General features: G+C 41.5%; 1 long non-coding RNA gene across 1 annotated transcript; it reads left to right on the top strand.

Moving 5' to 3' along the window:
- Nucleotides 1–495: 495 nt before the first annotated feature.
- Nucleotides 496–15,347, top strand: LOC143693585 (uncharacterized). Its single transcript, XR_013181428.1, has 2 exons — nucleotides 496–579; nucleotides 14,496–15,347. It is a non-coding gene; the product is annotated as an uncharacterized LOC143693585 (long non-coding RNA).
- The last annotated feature ends 2,987 nt before the right edge of the window (nucleotides 15,348–18,334 follow it).

Genomic DNA, 18,334 nt, shown 5'->3' with positions numbered 1-18,334 from the left:
CAAGCTGCCAGAGTAGCTGGACTGCTTAGAGTTTAGGGTATGGGGGTTTTATTCCAGTTTAATTAATTTCTATTAGAAATGGGCATAAAAAATTTTATTTGTTCTTTCCAATGTAGGATTAAGAAAAGAATATTTTAAATGAAATTCTTTTAGTTATACAGCTACAGCCATTTACCATGTGAATAAGCAATACTTGCTCACTGGGTTGTGGAGAGCTTTAAGAAAGAAAATTGAAATGAGATTATGGCTGCTTTTACGGAACTTCCTTTTTCAAAATTTCAAATGCTGTATTACGTTCAAAAATAGTTTTTTCACCTTAAGAAATGAAGACACTATTCATAGTCAACCTTCAGAGTCCTTCACCTTTGCTGAATTGAAACAGTTATTATCAAAGTCTTTTTTATGCATCGGACTCTGAACTCAGTCCTTAAGCTCCTTTTGATGAGCTAAATAGTTGTAATTAATGGGCTTTCTCATAGATGATGTTTATTTTCCAGGTAACTGATCAGCAGTGCTCCAGCTGCATGAAATGGAAGTGTTAAGGTGCAGCTCATGCCATGTGGCATGGGTATGGAAGAGGTGAGTGCCCAACCCATCTTCTATCATGGCCTTGTTTCATCTTCCATGCAGTGAGCAGTGAGATTCCTAGGGCATAGGAATTTTGTCTTCTTCTGATTATTCCTGGAATTCCCCTTTGCTGGCTTTTGTTCAAACAATGATTTTGGTACGGAGATTATAGGACAAGGAAGATTGGTCACGTCCATGTTAAACACTCTTGTGGCTTTTCTCTGAAGTTACTATAATTTATCAGCATCCCTTTTGAACTGCAGGCACTAGGCCAGGACAGTATCCCAGCAGGATTTGCTCAGGACTGCATGCAGACATCCTATAGCCATCCTGCTGGATACAAGCCCTGGGTATCTGCTCATGTATCCCAGAGCAGCATTGTCTCTCTTAGCAGCATGTCACACTGGGAGCTCCTGTTCAGCTGACAGAGCAGCATGACTCCAATATGTCTCCAGCAACCTAAGGCTGATGAAAGAGATCCCTTTTTTCCCAACTTCAGTTAATCATGAAGGGAAACAAGATTACATTGAGGTCTTTTTAACCTTTTTCTTTTTTTTTTTTTTTTTTCCTGGGGACTAGCTTCATTCCTGTGACCCAGAAACAAAGGCCTTAGGTATGAATGGCTATATGGCTGAAAAGAACCATTCTCTTTCTTTGTTCAGGCAATATATAACAGATGCCAGCAAAGGTATTGAAAGAACTTTTGGTATGGGCATATGCATTCCTTTGACTGGGTGCTTGCATGCAAGAAAGTTTATGTAATTTTGATAGTAAGAGCTGATATTTGAATTCTATCCTTGCTGCAAACTACTAATTAAAGTTGAACAGGACTACCCTATTTATCCTACTGCTGGTACTGAAAGCTGCTGAAAATACTGTTCAAAAGATCAGTGAAAAAAATGCTAAGAAAAATACAGTAAGTAGTGAGCAGAGTGTGAAGGGCATGCACATCCAAGCTGCTGTGATGTTCCTAGTTACTGTAAGATAGTGTATTCATGTGACAGAATCTGGCTGAGATTCTCCATCCTTCTTCCTCATGACTGCTGTTGGCAGCTCCCCAGGCTCCTGCCAGGGAAATCCAGCCCCAAGGTGCTGCGTGCTTCATGCCCAGAAACTGAACATCAGAGGCTGATGAAGATGTCAGGTCATGATCAAGGGACAGAAAGAATTAAGTAAGGAATTTCACAGCCACACACACGGCTGGTGCTGAGGAAGAGGGAATAGAGACAAAAAGGATTTTTCAGTAAAAGTGCCCAGCTTACCAGCAAGATCAGCTGGGGAGAGAAAAGGAAGCTGAGTTGAGCTGGTAGATGTAAACAAAACAAGCCAGGAGCTGGGCTGTAACATAAGTATGATCCTCCATAGCAGCAAGCAAAGGAAGGCAGAAGCATGCACAGGCTTCATTGCTTCTTTATAAACTCCCTTGTAGTGCTCTGTACTTGGCAGGCTCCCGACTCACCCTCTATGCCAGAGGATTTTCCTGGCTAAAGCAATCTGCTGGCAGATGCTCCCCCACCTCAGACCCAGAGATACCATCTCCCAAACAGCCTTGTGACTAAGAGGAGGATGACTATATTATCATTAGGGTATCCTGAAAAATGTACATAGGAACACTGGTTACAGGAAGAGCTTTAAACATTTCCATGCTTGCAGGAGCAGAGAGCTTTACTGTGTGAGGTGATTCACAGTGAGATTTTCCCTTAAAGACAGGGCTTACTTCAGATCATCAGTCTGTAATACCAAGGTAGGAAAAAGTAAAACAAAACTCCCTATTAGAGCTACATTTGGAAAACATCCTCTTCAAGGCCTTCATGGGCTCATGATGCTGCAGGCTGCAGTACCCCAGCTGTGGTGTGCAGTGTGGGCACTCAGAGACATTGTCTGTGGCTCTTCAGCCCAGGCAGAACCCCTGCCTTGGTAGAGACAGCTTTTTCCAGCCAGGATGGCAGGACTGCTCTCTTTCTGCCTGCCTGTGCCGTTTTTCAGGACCCTGGAATATCACATGGTACTAAGGGGATTATGTCATGACTTCCCTGTTTCTCCTGCCTGCTTCCCACCCTTAAGTTCACTTGATTAATATTTCTATTGTATACTTTAATTAGCACAATCCTGGCTGCAGGCTACCTTTCCCTGTTCCTGGCCTCTTTTAATCACAGCAGTTTATATAATATACATTATTTTTAAAATATTAATTGTGCAAGGACCGTTTAGGATTTTTAATGTTTAGCTTGCTGTGACCTTTGCACAGGACTTGCCTGTGACATAAATTCAGCATCCACCAGTTTGTGGTGGCAGGCTGCCAAAACTACCCTGCCTCTTATCACCTCTTCCCCTTACAGTCTGTTAGATTTCTGGGAAACACTGCCACAGGTGTTAATGCAGTGAAACCCTGTCTATGTCTGTTCCTAAACACCTATCCTGTGCTGTGCCAAATTAAAAGGTTGCCTTTGATTGGCATCTGAGAGGGTCTGCATTTATGGCAGAGCAGAGGCTGAGAATACAGACTAGCCCAGTGAGCTGGAGCAGAGGTCTCCATCTCTCAGGAAAGGTGCAGAGAGGGGCTCCTGTACCCAGAGGGGTTTGCCAGCCCCTCAAGGTGAGAGGTGCCTCCCATGACTTTGTGCTGCTGTAAACTCTGAACTCCTGCATCAGCCTGGGCCACACCAGTGGGTGCAGGTGTTAGCCAGCCCTCTGGCCAAGTCAGTTCACTCTCTTCTTCCCTGTCTGTAATGTGAGTGCCTACTGAGAGCTACCAATGATAAAGCATGGCAGTGACAATTATGTCATTTCACAGTGCCAACCTAAGCATGCAGTGACAGAGGCAGATCTCAAAAGAGGGTGACCTCTGGCAGTGAAAAAAACAAGAAGCAACAGTGAGCAGCTGGGAGGGTGCCCAGGAGCTTCAGTCTCTGACCCAGTTCAGCTGCAGATACAGCAACACACCCAGGCAAAGCCTCATTACCATCTTTATAAATTTCTGCAAGAGCTGGGTGTTGTCTGAAGGTTTGTCTTGAGCACGCCCACGCAACTGAGCCTCAGCTGAGCTGGGCTGTAGAATGTACAGGGAAAAGTAACAATGCTTCTTTTTAAGAAACAGATCAGCATCTGAAATAAGTCACTGTGCTTGACTTAGCCAAACCAAATTCCTGGTGTCTGGAGTTTTGTCTATCTGGTGATAGCAGGATTAGATACAGTATGCATGAATATATTGCGTGACCATGCAAAACCAAATAGGGCCACAAAGTTAATTGTGGTTTAATTAATACAGTCTGCTGCTCCACCAAGTTTTTGATATTTTTTGTCCATCTTTAGATTTTCAACAAAGCATTCCTACACTGTTGGATGCCTTCAGAAAAAGAAGAAAAAATGTATCTTCCTTTCCATTTTGGAAGTTTGGCTTGATTTCAAGCCATTTTATTCAATAAAATAATTTTTTTGGTTTATTAACAACACATTTGGCATGTCCATTTTCAGGACTTTTTTAAGATTCCAAATTTTTTGTGAATTTCAAAGTGAGGAACATGAAATATTTTTTACACATCGCATAAAAAAACTAAAGCAGTTTGAAAACATGCTTTAGTTAAAGACACAAACATGTTCCTGAAATATTAAATTTGCTTGTAAACTTTGTTGAACAATTTCAATTTCATGTCTCAAACTCCAGCTTTTAAAAACATATCTGTCTTAACTACAAGATGGTACTTTTGCCCACTCACAACATTTGACACGGGGTATTATTTTCCTCATGGCTATTTGGTATAAAAGGCTAAAAATAAAAGCATATTGTTCTGAGCATTGTGGACAGCTTTTCCAGACAGGGAAAACTGAGGGTTTTATGACTTAGGAAAGCAGAGTTCCCAGAGGGCTGGTCTGCTTTTTTTTTCCATTCTTCCCTTTAGGATTTTCTGAAAACATTTCACTTACTGTTGACTCTGCAGTACATTCACAGTCCCGTATTTTTAGGGTTTTGTGCGTACCTCCCATGCACAGAGAGGTATCACAGCACTTCTGTACCATCACTCACTCAGACATGGCCAAGGATTCAAACTGCTGCAGGGGCCTGGTTTTCATTTTCTCCTTTCCAACCAGTAGGCAGAAATTTGCTTTCTGCTTAGAATGGGTTAAGGTGAGTGTTCAGGGGGCAGCAGCCCTGGCAAGGAGGGGAGCCCTTGGAGGTGTCTGCTCCAGCCTGGGGTGTCCCCTCATCCAGCTCCCAGGGCTGTGTCCCAGCCAAAAGCTTGTGCCCTCCCATCTTTTCCCAGATCAAAAGCTAAGCAGAAGCAGTGCAGCAAGGTTTGAAAGGGTGAAATGTGCCTTTGTCTGCTCCCTTGTTATCCTGAACAGCTGGGTTAGAGCCGCACGCAGCCCACGGCCATGAATGGCAATATTAACTTTAAAAAGAAAATCCTAGTTTTGATTGGCTGAGCCAGCTGTCTGATGGCACAGCTTTCCAGCAACTTAGAATTTCTTTGTAATTAGGGAATTGTTGCAAAATAGGGAACAATAACATTATATGAAGACTGATACTTAAACTGGTATAGCCAAATTTACCTTCTAGTTGTATCTAAATTAATAATCTAATTTTGAAAGGAAATCAGAACCTAACAGCTGCTGTGACTTTTCTTGAACTGTTTTAGAAAGAGGCAGATTATTATTTTTTTGAGTATTTGGATACCTGATAGCTTATTCTTAGAGTATACTGCTGCTCATTGTTATTTTTTTTTTTACCTAGCAGTTTAACTGGTAAATGTATGAATCCCTTAAAACTTAGACCACATAAAAAGTATTTTGTTTTCAATAGAGGGGTCCAGTGTGAATTTCATGTTCAGTACATGAGCCAGGATGTGATTAATTGTCAAGTAACTGTATGCCAATATTTCATGAGTCCTTAAACTGATAAGCTTCACTGTCAGACTAAACATTCGAATATTTGGTGTTTTCTAAAATGTTATTGAAGTGTTTTCTCTAATATATCTAATTTTAAAAGTCTTAATGTTAAGGCTACGTCATTTAAATATTTTTTAAGGCAAAATCTTAGTTGTTTAACTGATGAATCTATTAGTCTAGTTAATAATTCTTAAACATCACACCTTCTTTAGTGATTTAAGACAAGACCATTGTCTACACCTCTGTAAAAGAAATTTATATTAACAACTACAAGGTACTAGGAAGTACACTGGATATAAAGTCCTGTATAAACATAGAAGTTGTTATTAATCTGTAAGTGAAGTGCTAATAGACTTGCAGATAACTTGACTTACATGTTAACCACTCAGGAAAAGCCTGAACTTTGCTAAGCTGGAAAGAAAATTCTCACACAGAAAGCAGGGAGTGGGTATAAAGTGGTGGAGCATAAATGGAGGCTGGAAATTAAAAGAGTGTCAGCTTCCCAAAGAAGTGCTGGGGCAGTGAAAATGAGGCTATGAAAATGACATTGGTATGCCTGTGCCCCAGGGCTGATTGGGTTGCTCCTGACAATAAGGACTGCACTGCTGGCAGTCTCACCCTGGGATCTTGCTTTATGGTCCTTCTTGTTCTTCTGTAATGAAAGGGGCTGGCTTCCTGTCCTGTTATGCTTCCATTTACCTGGGCATGGTACTCAGGAGAACTGGACTATAATTCTGCGAATGTTTCCAGCACAGGGCAAGAAAAGAGACAGACATATGAGTGGAAAAGTGTTAAGACTGCAAAGCTCGGGCATCTTTGTATTCCAGCTCCTCAAATTTAAAAGGACGCCTAAGCAATGCTTATGTTCTTTGCTGGATCAAAACTTTAATGTAGGAGGTGCAGCACGTCCCACCTCTCCTTCCCTCAATGCATTTTCTCACGCTGTCCTGGAAGTTTTTGCTCTTTCCCCTTCTCTTTTCACAGTCTCCCCTTCACATTTCCTCTGATCCCATGCCACCAACATTGCTGAGGCTGTGTCTCTCCCCTCTGTGTTTGTGCCTGTCCTTGTAAGGTGGGAGCAGGCAGTGTTTGGGTGCAGCAGATGTGCTGTGCCCGCGGCCAGCAGTGGGGGCTTTTCACACTTCAGGCTGAGCCCCTGGCCCCAAAACACAACCAGCTGTGCCTGCGAGACACAGGAACCCTGCTGAGCCTTCAGCCCCATAAATGGCTGCACACTTGAAGGCCACTGTGCCTAATTAAATCATTTTCCAGCACACCAGGGAAAAAGCCAAGTAATATCCGACATCCTTTTGCCACCCAAACTGCTGCGTGTGTTAGAAAGTCCAGTGTTGGCCTTGCTTTCCTTGACTTGTCCCCTGTGTAAAATGGGGGCACAGCTGTGCCAGTGTGGTGAAGTCTATAAATGAAAAGCATTGCTTAGGTGTGAGTATTATAAGCTGCTTAATATAAATAGACAGTGTTACCAATTAACCTGATACAATGAGCCACAGCAGTGTCAGCTTAAACCCAGATAAATTGACATTTTTGCTGAGAACTGCTAAAGTAAAAGAAAAAACAATTGCTGTAGTATCCCTGTAACTCCATCAAAACTTCTGTCTATCTGAGTCAAGTGCAGCAGATACCAAGGCTGAAAATATCACTTTTTGGCTCACATTTTTTCAGTGTCTCTTTAAAAAAAATTAATTTTGAACAGCTAAGGATCTTTTCTGTCTCTTAGAGCCTTACAGAGATTTCCTGACAGGTTAGTACATCCTGTCATACTCTCTGGCAGCTGTGTGCTCAGTGCCTTAGTCCCACACAGGTGCTTTCCTTGAGTCAGGATGACAAAATCAGTTTCGGATACCAACAAAGCAGAAGTATGATTTGCCATCAAGAAATAGGCTTGGATTGAACCAAAATGCACCAAAACCTTTCTGTTTCACAGCTGCTCACTGAGAGTGGCCATGTGCAGAAGTGACCAGACTGTGATCCATGTAGAGTTGTGGAGGGCAAAACTGTGAGGCTAAGCTGGGAAAATGTGGGGTTTTCCAAGTCAGCTTCTCTGGGTGAGGAGCACCAGGCTGTGTTCATACAGTGTATATCACAGTATATCACAACTGCAACCAGCACAGGGAGCTGGCTTCTGACAGGGACAAATGTGGGGGTTTTTCTCCATTACCTTGCACTGCTGCTTTTTGGTACAGTCCCCTAACCCCCTTTTCCTCTGACTCTGTAACACCTCATAAAACAAAGTGCTTGGTTGACTTGCTGGCTTGTAACAATGAAACTGGTATATGTAACTTAGAGATTTTTCTTAGCCTTTTTTATTTGTTTGTGTTCCACCTGCCACTTCTGAATCCACAGGCTACTAAAGCATTTCTACTGAATTTCAAAGATTTTTCCCTAAGTGCCAGTTAGTTGTACCTAAGCTTTAATTTCAAGATTTTTTTAGAGTATACTAAGTAACAGCTAATTGAGAAATAGTACACTGAATACTTTTCTATAGTATCTGGAGAGGTACTATGGTACCAAAAAAAATTTGTAGTGATTTTTCCTAAAGAACTTGGAAACAAAACAGTGTAGCCATTGTATTTCAAACATTAGAGCAATTGTTCAGTAAGTGTGGTGCAACCCTAAATTTCTGTGTTAGAACACGGTGCCAGCTCTGTTTCTGTAAATTGTGGTGCTGTGGGCATGCACATGTTTAAACAAGTGCTTTCCTATCTCCAGGTTATCCAGTCATATTTATGTATATGGTTTGGAAAAGCCAGACAGCACTCTAAAGCAATAAAAGGGAACCTAAACCATGTCCTTGGCTTTCACACCACTGTAATTTTACAACAAAGCAAAACCTGTTATAGGACTTTGATTTTCCTCTGAGTACATTAGCATGTCTTATATAAAAATCCTAATGAATTTATTCTTGTATACCATAAAACATATAGGTAGAAAAAAGACCTAGTAAAACAAAGAGATAAACAGAGAATAATTAATTGCCTGCAGTTGAAAGTGTTTTGTGCCATAGTTTCTGTTACTTCAGTACGCTCGTAATCCCTTGACTTCAAACATCTTTAAATTACAGGTTTTTGCAGCCAGAATATTGGTGTAACTCCTTTTGGACTCAACAGGCTACCTAGTGGCTTAACCTACTACTGAAGGTCAGGAGAATATCATTCATCTTCCACAATGCCTGTAGATCACCAGCTACACTTTGGGAGATATCCTGGAAAGTGAAACTGTGAGAACATCCCAAGCAGTTCGGTGGGATTATTATCTTTGACAAGATTCTCTTGACAACACACAAACCTTTGTGCATGTATCACTATAATGCACAATAAAAATCAAAACTCCCCCTTGAGACTGCTCTGCTTGCTGTGCCCAGTATTTCAGATGGGCTGGCAATAGGAGGATTCAGTACTACAATGAAAACTAACTCATGGTTTCTCACCCACATTTTCAGTTTAAGCATTCTCTGTTACTTCGAATGTTATTTTCTTACTTTTGAAGAAAGGTTTCTCATGTAGCCTCCTAAAATAACACCTAGGCCTGGAAGATGCTAATCACTGTACTGTACATCCCTCTTTGGATGAAACAGGTTATTCTCCAACTCAGTGTTTCTGGTTTAGTAAGTCACAAAAGGAAAAATGTTTTCTTATTTATAGTTCTTGCTGGAATTGAGCTGTGGAAACAATGGTTGTGTATAATTGTTAAGACAATTGTTAAGTCTGTGCAAGACTAGTTGATTACAGGATCAGACAGTACACTCAGAGCATTAGGTTTTCCCCAATATAAGAACCTTTATTCAGATTAGAAATGAGCTTTAAGAGGCAGTGCTAGCCCTTGAAACCAGGTTCTGTGTCCTCCCGCACACTGCTGTGGTTTGTGTCTAAGCCTTGTACACTGGAGTGCTGTGAGGAATGACCACATGCCAACAACATAATTTCCTGATGGAGACACAATCAGAAAGTATAAGAAAAGAAGAGCACCTCTCTGACTGTAAAACATTAAGAAGATTAGTGGCTGCTTTAGAAATTATCGATGTGAGAAGGTAAGCATGTTGTTTTGATTAGAGAGCCAGACCTAGGAAAAACAGCAAGAATAAGAGAGTGAAGAAAACTGCAGAAGGAAAGGAGAAGAAATTTTCAGTTGTTGCTGCAGAGGGCTTTTATTCTCATTAGTTTTAGGGTTTAGTATTGTTTTTAGCTATGAAGGGTAATTTAGATTGTGCTGATCTTATATCACTGAGACAAGGAGCTGGAGAGATTCTGCAGAAGAGAAGAGTGTGACTCATGGAAAGAGTAGCTGGTGAAGAACTTGCTCAACTTGAACTCTTGCTTATAGGGATTTTATTTACCCCTGGGGGAGGGTGAAGTTTTCCAGCTTGGCATAGAGCTAAACTACTTTACCAGTGAGAGAGAACTTGAAGACTCATTTGCTGAGAAGATAAGCTTTCATGATACAGGCTAACATGTACTGAAGATTATTGCACAGCCTGAGAGGAAAAAGATGCTTTAAAGCATGGGGATTTTTAGCTGTGAAAATTAGCTAATGAAGTATTCAACACATATACCTAACTAGATGGTATTAACTCTTTTTCATTCAATACACAAGACAAACCATCAAACATTTATTTTCAGCAGGCACACTTAACGAAAAAGAAGGAGAAATTCTCTCCCTGCTTTGAGGATCCCCAAGAGCTCTTTCAACAATATGATGCCCATATTCTCCTTCCCAAAATGCTCCTTAGAGAATTCACTCAAAACTATTTTATGATTTTTATTTGTAATGTAAATAATAAGCTACTTGTCTGGTGACATCATTATGAGTACTTGAAAATAATTAGCTGTGGAAGAATTTGGAAAGGATTACATGCAAGAAAATTACTTGCTAAAGAGGTTTGATTAATTTAAAGGCAAATTCAGCCTCAGTTCATCTGTACAACAAGTTTTAAAAGAAAGGAGAAAACCCTCCCACTTGTCTTATGTGCTGATCAGAGCTGTTAATAGCAACCTAAAACATGCATAAGTTATGAAAACTCCCCAGTTTTTCCAGAACAGGGTAGAACTTAATCCTCGGGCACAGCCTGCCTGAAAAGTTGGAGATCATAGAGACAAGATGAGATTTGGATGCAGAGTCAAAACAAACACTTTTTGTAGGTGAGTTATAACTATGGATCCTCTTTTTTTCTTTACAAACCCTACATCAAATTGTGACGAAATACTGAAGCTGCTTTTGTTAATATTTTGTTTAGCAAAACTATTTTTAAAAAGACTTTGTTCTACTGAATTGTATTGTCAAGTAGCTGAGATTCTCTCTGCAATAAAAATGAATCCTAAATTCTTTCAGAGGGAAAAGGCCCACCTCATTATAAGACTAAGAAAAGGTAGCAGGTGTGAAAGTTCAATTTATTAGCCCAATTTTTGAGAAGAGCTAAATCAATTAGTATAAATCTATTCTAGTCTTTGAAAATACATGATAGTAGATGACAAGAGAAGACTGAAGAGCTGTACAATTTTGGCTTGGAAAAGCTGCTTTAAATGCTGAAACACTGAAGATGAAAATGCCATAGTACTTGATGATTTGAACTGTAAAGAATCACGAGAGATTCCTGCAGACCCTAAAAATGCTATGTATTGTATCTTTCACAAAACAGGCAAACACTCAGAAAAACCACTGGAGGTTTTGCCAGTCAGCACTAAGAACTTACATATGGCCTTCATTCAGGTTTTCTTGACTGGAGAGGCTTTCTCTCAATTTAAATTGTTGGCAGTCATAATTTCTGATTTTCATAATTGCAGTTGCCTTTAAATCAACTCTGGAAATCATCAAACTTACAGTCCTGGAGCAGAATCCTGATCCTTGTCAGCTATGGCTACAACTCTACAGAAGATGAGGGGCAATGAAGGTTAGTTCAGCTCTGAAGGAGTAAAGGTACTACTTGATTTTAGCTCAGAGATGGACATCAATGTGCTTTGAACAGGAACAGATGAGAAGCGTCTGTGCAGAGGTAGATCATTCCTTTTGTCCTCAGATTACTTCTTTTCAGTTCAAGATTGTATGTTCACTGATAGGTCAAAACTGTGGTCCTTGAAAATTCTACACTTCTTTTGGAAGAAAAGGACAGGAATCTGCTTCCTTTTCTTTTTGTCTTTTTTTCATAAAATTTTAAACTGTAATATGAACAAAACACTAGGACCCTGAATCTAGAGAATTTGAATTTTTTGTCTGCTGCTGGCTAAAAGTCAACTCAACCAAAATGAGAAAAAGGCTGCATGAGCTGAAACTTCACACTACAAATGCCTGCTTTCCTGGATGACCCTGTTCTGGACAGATAATTGTTCTTCTCTTTACAGCCCACCTACATGTGACTCAAGAATCTCACTCCCAGACAGGCTCTTTAGCACTGAGGCACATCCTTCGGACTTTTTTTTTTTCCTGCTCGGAACGCTGATGTGCAGAGCTGAAAGCCTCTCTGCCTGCTGCTCGTGTGATGCGCTGTTGCCCGCAGATGTGCGCGCTCTGACAAAGCAGATGTGCAGCTGTGGGGCCCGGTGTTTGTGTGCATCGCCGAGGGCTCTGCCGGGACACGGAGCCCCGGCGGGAGGAGGGAGGGAGGGATGGAGGCTCGGGCTGCCCCTCGGGTGGCTCCGGTGCCCGCAGAGGAGCTGCGGTTCGTGACTCACGGACACGGCGGTGTCTGTCTGCCCGCGGCACGGCGGCGTGGCCGTGCTGGGCACGGAGCACAAGCCCTCTGCTGTTTGGATGTATCTGCTGCTGCTGCTGCTTTAGGGGAGCATGGTGAATTACAATGGCAGGCTTGAAACAATCTGACGGCCATAGAGACTTGTTTTAAATACAGCTGTTAAGGGAGGATAAAAAATTATGATTTTCATAATCGTGTCTTTCTTTTTTTCTTAGACTCAGGTGAACACTGCAAAACTGACTATAACCTGAGAAGGATTGTAGTTGAGTAGTCACTCACATCACTTTGATCTAATTAGAGACCATGTTTGGATTATCTGGTGCACTCAGCCCCTACCTCTTTGGCTAAGCCTCTTTGCTATAAGGCCAGACTGAATTTGTATTTTCTCAATGCAGATGCTGGGCTGGTGTGTCTCTCTACAGTACTGTTATGTTACAACCTGCCTGGTGGCAAGATCAGTTCAGACTGTGCCTGGCATCATCTGCAAGCCCAGGTGTTGAGCCTTTTCCTGAGGTCTGCTCATCCCATCCTAGCTCTTCCAGTCCTCAATCTCCTTCTCACCTGTAGCCTACAGCAGGAAATTTTCTACTTTATTACCCTGCAGGCTTGCTTCTTGAAACTGGTTTCTGACCAAAATCGGCGGCAGCTGTGCCTGTTTCCACCTGAGGCTGCTTGTTAAGCATGATGCCACACCTCATCACAAATGCTAATGGTAATTAAGGGTGGAGGGGACCCTCAAAGGTCCTCCTGCTCAGACCAGGGTCAGTGTTCAAGCATGCTGATGCAAAACACAGACACTCTACAGTCTGACATTAAACATCTCTGCAGACACGTTTTGCTATTGGAGGAAAAGTGGTGGAAATGAAAGCATTTATTTTACATTTAAAGCAGCATTTTATTACCTACCTACTTTTAAAAATGGGAAAAAAAAAAAAAAGAAGCTTGTAATTTTTGTTTCGTCATCTTCCACCACAAACCTTGAAGAAGCAGCAGACAGAGAACCTATACACAGTCTCCCAGCCTCTAACATTGGTGTTCTGGGAGCTGCTCCAAGTGCATCATGAGAAGTAGTATTCTGCCCTTTTTTTAATTCAGGGAGGCAGGATCTGCTGCTCCATGTGCCCAGCTGGTTTTTAAACAATTTTTTACCCTGACAGTCAAGCTCAGGTACTAAACAGGGCTGGGTTCCTGTCTCTGTGACATGCAAAGCAAGGTTAAACTGGACAGTAGATACCCAAGCTGTCCATCCAACTTCATCCCAGGCTGTCAGACAAGGCTGTGAAAACATCACCTTTCAGGTTATTCAGCAGCTGCTGCAGGGGTAAGCGTGGCTGGTGTTCCCACGAGCCACGGCTCCTCTTTCCATAGTTTCAGACTGCTTCTGTCTGCTTCACTCCCACTTCCATTGATTTGCTGGTCTGCCTAGATTATGTAAAATTATGAAAAGTTTAAGACATTCTTCAATGCTAATTGCAGTCAGAAGCAGCTTTATTTTATACAGACTCTTTTTCCTTCAGCTTTCAAAAGTCTGAGCAGCACACGGTGCAACACTGAAAAATCATGGTCCATTGCTGAAGTTTATTTTTGTAGAGATTAGTATTCTTGGCATACGACACAGTCACGCTGTGAGAGTTCTCAAATATTAGTTATAATATTTACCTTGCTTTTGTGAATAATATGTCAGTTTAAACATGTCTTCTCCTAAGGTAAAGTGAAATAATTGTATCTATTTTCTTATTTTTGTGGTCCTTTCCACCTAATTTCCTCTGCAGTTTATTTATTTACAGTGTACATGGGATTGTACAAAAAAACAAACAATTAATTGTAAGGAATAGTGTAATAAAAAAGTTCTAGAGATATTTTAATTGTTTCGTAGACAAGATGCATTTATTCCCTTGAGGGGAAGAATAATTGCAGCAGCACAGTGTGGATATTTTCATATCTTGAAAAAAATCTTGTATTTTTGAATCAGTTCTTTTCCATATGTGAGGATGACTAATGAGAAATTGCCTAATATTCTAGAAGGGATTTCTAATAGTTTGGTAAAATGGAATTTAAGACTTACAAATTGACACAACTTCTTTCAATACAGCTTTTATCAGTAACTTACAGAGAAGCCTACTCCTACTTGCCTCAAGTGTATGGTTTGTTGGATATGGTGGTGGTCAGTGGAGACAGACTGGCACTGACAGATTTTTGCAAAAAGGATCCAACTTTCAGTGTGACTTAATGCAAGAAAAAAAAAAGTCCCTCTTGCAATCTCTTTTGGTAGTAGTCAGAGTGGGAATGATGACCCCCTAGCCCCACTACCATGACTTTGTTTTCTTTTGCCATCCAGATTTGTGGCTCTGGAATATCTGCATGCTAATCTGTCTGCTTCAGAAACTGAGTGCCACACAGGATCTGTACTGCTCCAAGGTGTGAATTCATATCAAGGACCAGGTTCATCATAAAAGTTCCTTGGCCTCTGAAGAGCTGGTCTGCTTCAGGACCCTGTGGCTGCAGTCAGAAGAGCCGGCAGGATTTGTCACCTGGGCTGTGTGTACAGTGCCTATTGCAGCAGTCCCTGATTGCAGTGCCAGGGGGAGTGTGGCCCTGGGAGATGATGAGTTCTTTCAGAGAAGGTGTTTGGGAAGGACATTCATGCATCTTGGATTCAGCAAATCCAGCAAGGGGGAGCCAAAAGTTAGTTACCAAGGTAATGTACAGTTAGTCTGGAATTACTGGGATGTGCCAGGTATGGTCATTAGAGACCTCCAAATCACAAGGAAGGTCACCAGTAGTGAATGGGTACAGCAAAGCTCAGCTGCTTCCTTCCAAAGCCCACACATCCATCCAGGCCTAGTCTGACTGAGTTCCTTGGAAGTGGGTGTAAGTGCCTACATGAATAGAGTGAGCAGGACTTCTTTTCTGAAACTTTATTAATGATATTTATACTGTGGTAATACTCAGGAACAGTTGAGGCCTCAGAATATTAGTACAAACTGTAGAGTAATTGCAGTTTCTGCCTGAAGGAACAAACAACAATACGGGTTGGAAGGTAGTGTTCTGTTTGAAAAATAGCATGCAGAAATGATACTTATATCTACATGGTCTTACTCTGAAAATTACATATGCATTCAGAGTCACATGTGACTTAATTTAGTGACATAATAAACACCAATTGCTTCTTTTTCCTGCTCTGATGACAGTTAGACTAAGCTGTTTTCTTTTGTTCAAAAGAAATACTCTCCACATTAGAGTCATGTTACCTGTACAGAGCTATGGCTAAAGTGTAATTTAGACTGCAAAATACAGGACTTTTTTTTCAGATAATTGTATAGTACAGAAAAGGAAAAGAGCCAATACAGGTCTCCAGCTGATTCTCAGCTTACAAGAAATTATAGACTGCTTTTCCTCCTTTAGCTCAAAAGAAGTTTGAAGTAATATTGCTGAAGCTAATGGAGCTACAGTACTGTAAAAGTTTTCTTAAATAGCCAAAATTGAAGCTAAATACAGCATTTAGCCTTGTCAAACTTTAATGTTAAATGTGAGCTTCCAACCCAGCTCTCCTTACAAGCCAAGACTTGCTGCCTGGTGGACCTACGAGATCAGCAGGGCCATTTACTGACCCCCTAGCTGGACACATCAGGCATTGCTGATCATTCAGCTTACAGCCTGGCTAATGTGGACATGGAGCCACAGGGAGATGTGGTGGCACTGTGGTGCTTATGGCGATCACCTGTGCTCAGATGGCTTCACCCCCAGCAGAACACAGAGCACATCCTGACTGAAGCATCCTGCAAGGTCCCTGCATTGCCCTGTGAGCCAACGCACCAAACACATCCTCCAGGAGACAGGGCAACAGCTGTTTGATGAAAAGAACAGTAGAGGTGAGTGCTGCCAGCTTTGACAGCTCAAAACTATTGTCTTTCCTCATTCAACTCATGGGACTGACCCCAAAGTCATGAGACTTGAGCAAAAACATATATGGCATATATACATATATAGTTCTTCCTTTTATTTTGGTTTGAATAATGCTATTTTGGTCCTTCTTATAGATACTCACACTCTCAAACTGGCTTCTCCTCTGTCCATGAAGCCTTTAAACCTTGAAGCAGTCATGCCATCTCATCAGGGCACTTCTGCCTCCTGCTCCCAGTCTTCCAGCCAGCTCTGCCCTTCTCAGTCTCAGCCTCACCCTTTCAGCAGAGCATCAGAGGTCTGCCCCTCTGGTGGGTGGTGTACAGACTAAGGAACTTTATGTTCCTTATGTCCACCCTTTAGTCACAAACCACAGGGGACGAGAACAGAAACAGTGCAAACTGCTTTCCCAACCCTTCTTCAAAAAGAGGGCTGTTCCTGAAAGGTGGTGTGAGATACTAATTCCTGTTTGTCACTGCTTACTCAAGTCAGTGGCTTTTCCACAGGAGCTGGGGAGGCAGCCAGGGCAGGTTTCCCACAAGGAGTGACACCATTTACTGAAGAATCCTCAGAACTTTAGTAGTCACCTGGGTTGATTTTAAAAGGCCAGCATCTGGCTGATGCTGATCTGTGCTGGATGAACTTCTTGTCCTTTGGAAGCAGAAACTTCTACATGTGAAAAAATTTTGAGCTGAGATTTAGTCTGCAGTGGTGGTTCACTGAAATCCTCTTTTAGCTGTTAAAACTTATGCAGCCAACCTGATGTGTTACTGCAGCCAAACCTGACATCCAAGACCTTGAGGAGAAGAAGGAGGGGGAGGGAGGGAGGAAGCAAAACCAGATAGCAGACAAATGGAAAAGTGTGGATTTCCTTGCTAGAGGGGGAAAAAAAAAGAGAACACTGAAAATCAGATCTGCCATGTAAATTTGTGAGGAGTGCTTGACCTCTAGCAATTAATTTCAGATAATACTAAATGTTTTTTCAAGAATGGTTTTATACCTCAGTGATTCTATGCAAGGCATCCACCTTTGTGGCTATATCTCCCTTGAGGTTTCTTACCATTTGCTGTACAGTAGCCAGTAATACACCACATTTGCCCCCTGCTTGACATGACTTAAACCTCACATTTCTTAAAAGCAACTGGCTTTTGCTGTGGAATGATGCAGTTTTTGCCCTCTGTTCAACAAACCCAGCCACACACAGAGTTGTGATCTCATTCTGGAAAACTTCTGAAGGACAGTGGCCTTGTGCAGAGCAACAATCCTGAGTACCACGTCAGTTTCTCACCACTTACTCAGTCCTCACCTCCCCACACTGGTTTCAAGGTGTTTTTCTGTTCCCTAAATAGTGCAAGAACAGTTAGCATAGTTGTGATTTACAGTAATTAGCTTTTGGAAGGCTGAACAGTTCACTTGCTGGGAATGTCTTCCAAGTTAAAAAGACAATAGATGTATATGTTCGCTATGAGAAGAGGCAGTGGTCTCACAGTTATCTTCCCAGGTAACTTCAATCCGGGGCTTGGAAACTTTTAGGCTTTATCTCAGTTTTTCTCTGAAGCACCACAGTTTCATTCTCATTTAATCCACTGTGGATTTAGAATACCCAAGTTCTTGTGGCATTTTCTTTTCAAACACTGCATTTCAATTCACACCATTGGAGGCACAGGAGCAGAGGCCTTTAACGTTGATGTGGATCCCTTACACTGTGACTATAGCAAGCTCCAAACTCTCATCTATTTAAAACATCTATTTATTTTTGAGTAGTTTTAAATAGATGAGAACTAAAGAGGAAGGGACCGTTGTGCTCTCAACACTGGCTTTTGCCTAGAATTGAGTACACGTAAAACCCTCCTGCTCCCCTCTCCGGCTGTGTAGCTGTGCCAAGAGCATTTAAGAGCAAAATCTCGTCAGTTTGGAGCCGGGGTCAGTGTCCTTAAAGCTTTGGAAAAGAGCAGAGGAGAGCCCTGGGAGGAGGACCTGAATTCCAAGCTATTGGATTTGCAAACTGATTCTCTACAAAGTTTCTTGGAAAGAACTGGGACACATCAGCTTCTGAGTATTTTAAAAGATGTACCTTCGGGTTATTTTGTGAGCTTTGTTTTTTTTTTTTTTTTTGTTTACACTGCTAAAGGGTGAGATTAGTGAAGACACACTGGAGAAAAACGTGGGCAGTTTTGCTTATGCATTAATTACGAGTATACAATTGTGGTTTGTATTTCATTCTTTACTAATACATACTGCCTTACGAACATAAAGAAAAACAAGGAACAATAC

The sequence above is a fragment of the Agelaius phoeniceus genome, chromosome 3 (assembly GCF_051311805.1).
Source record: "Agelaius phoeniceus isolate bAgePho1 chromosome 3, bAgePho1.hap1, whole genome shotgun sequence".
NCBI classification, from domain to species: Eukaryota; Metazoa; Chordata; class Aves; order Passeriformes; family Icteridae; genus Agelaius; species Agelaius phoeniceus.
The sequence above is the reverse complement of the archived record's forward strand: the minus strand, read 5'-3'. Positions and strand labels throughout refer to the sequence as shown.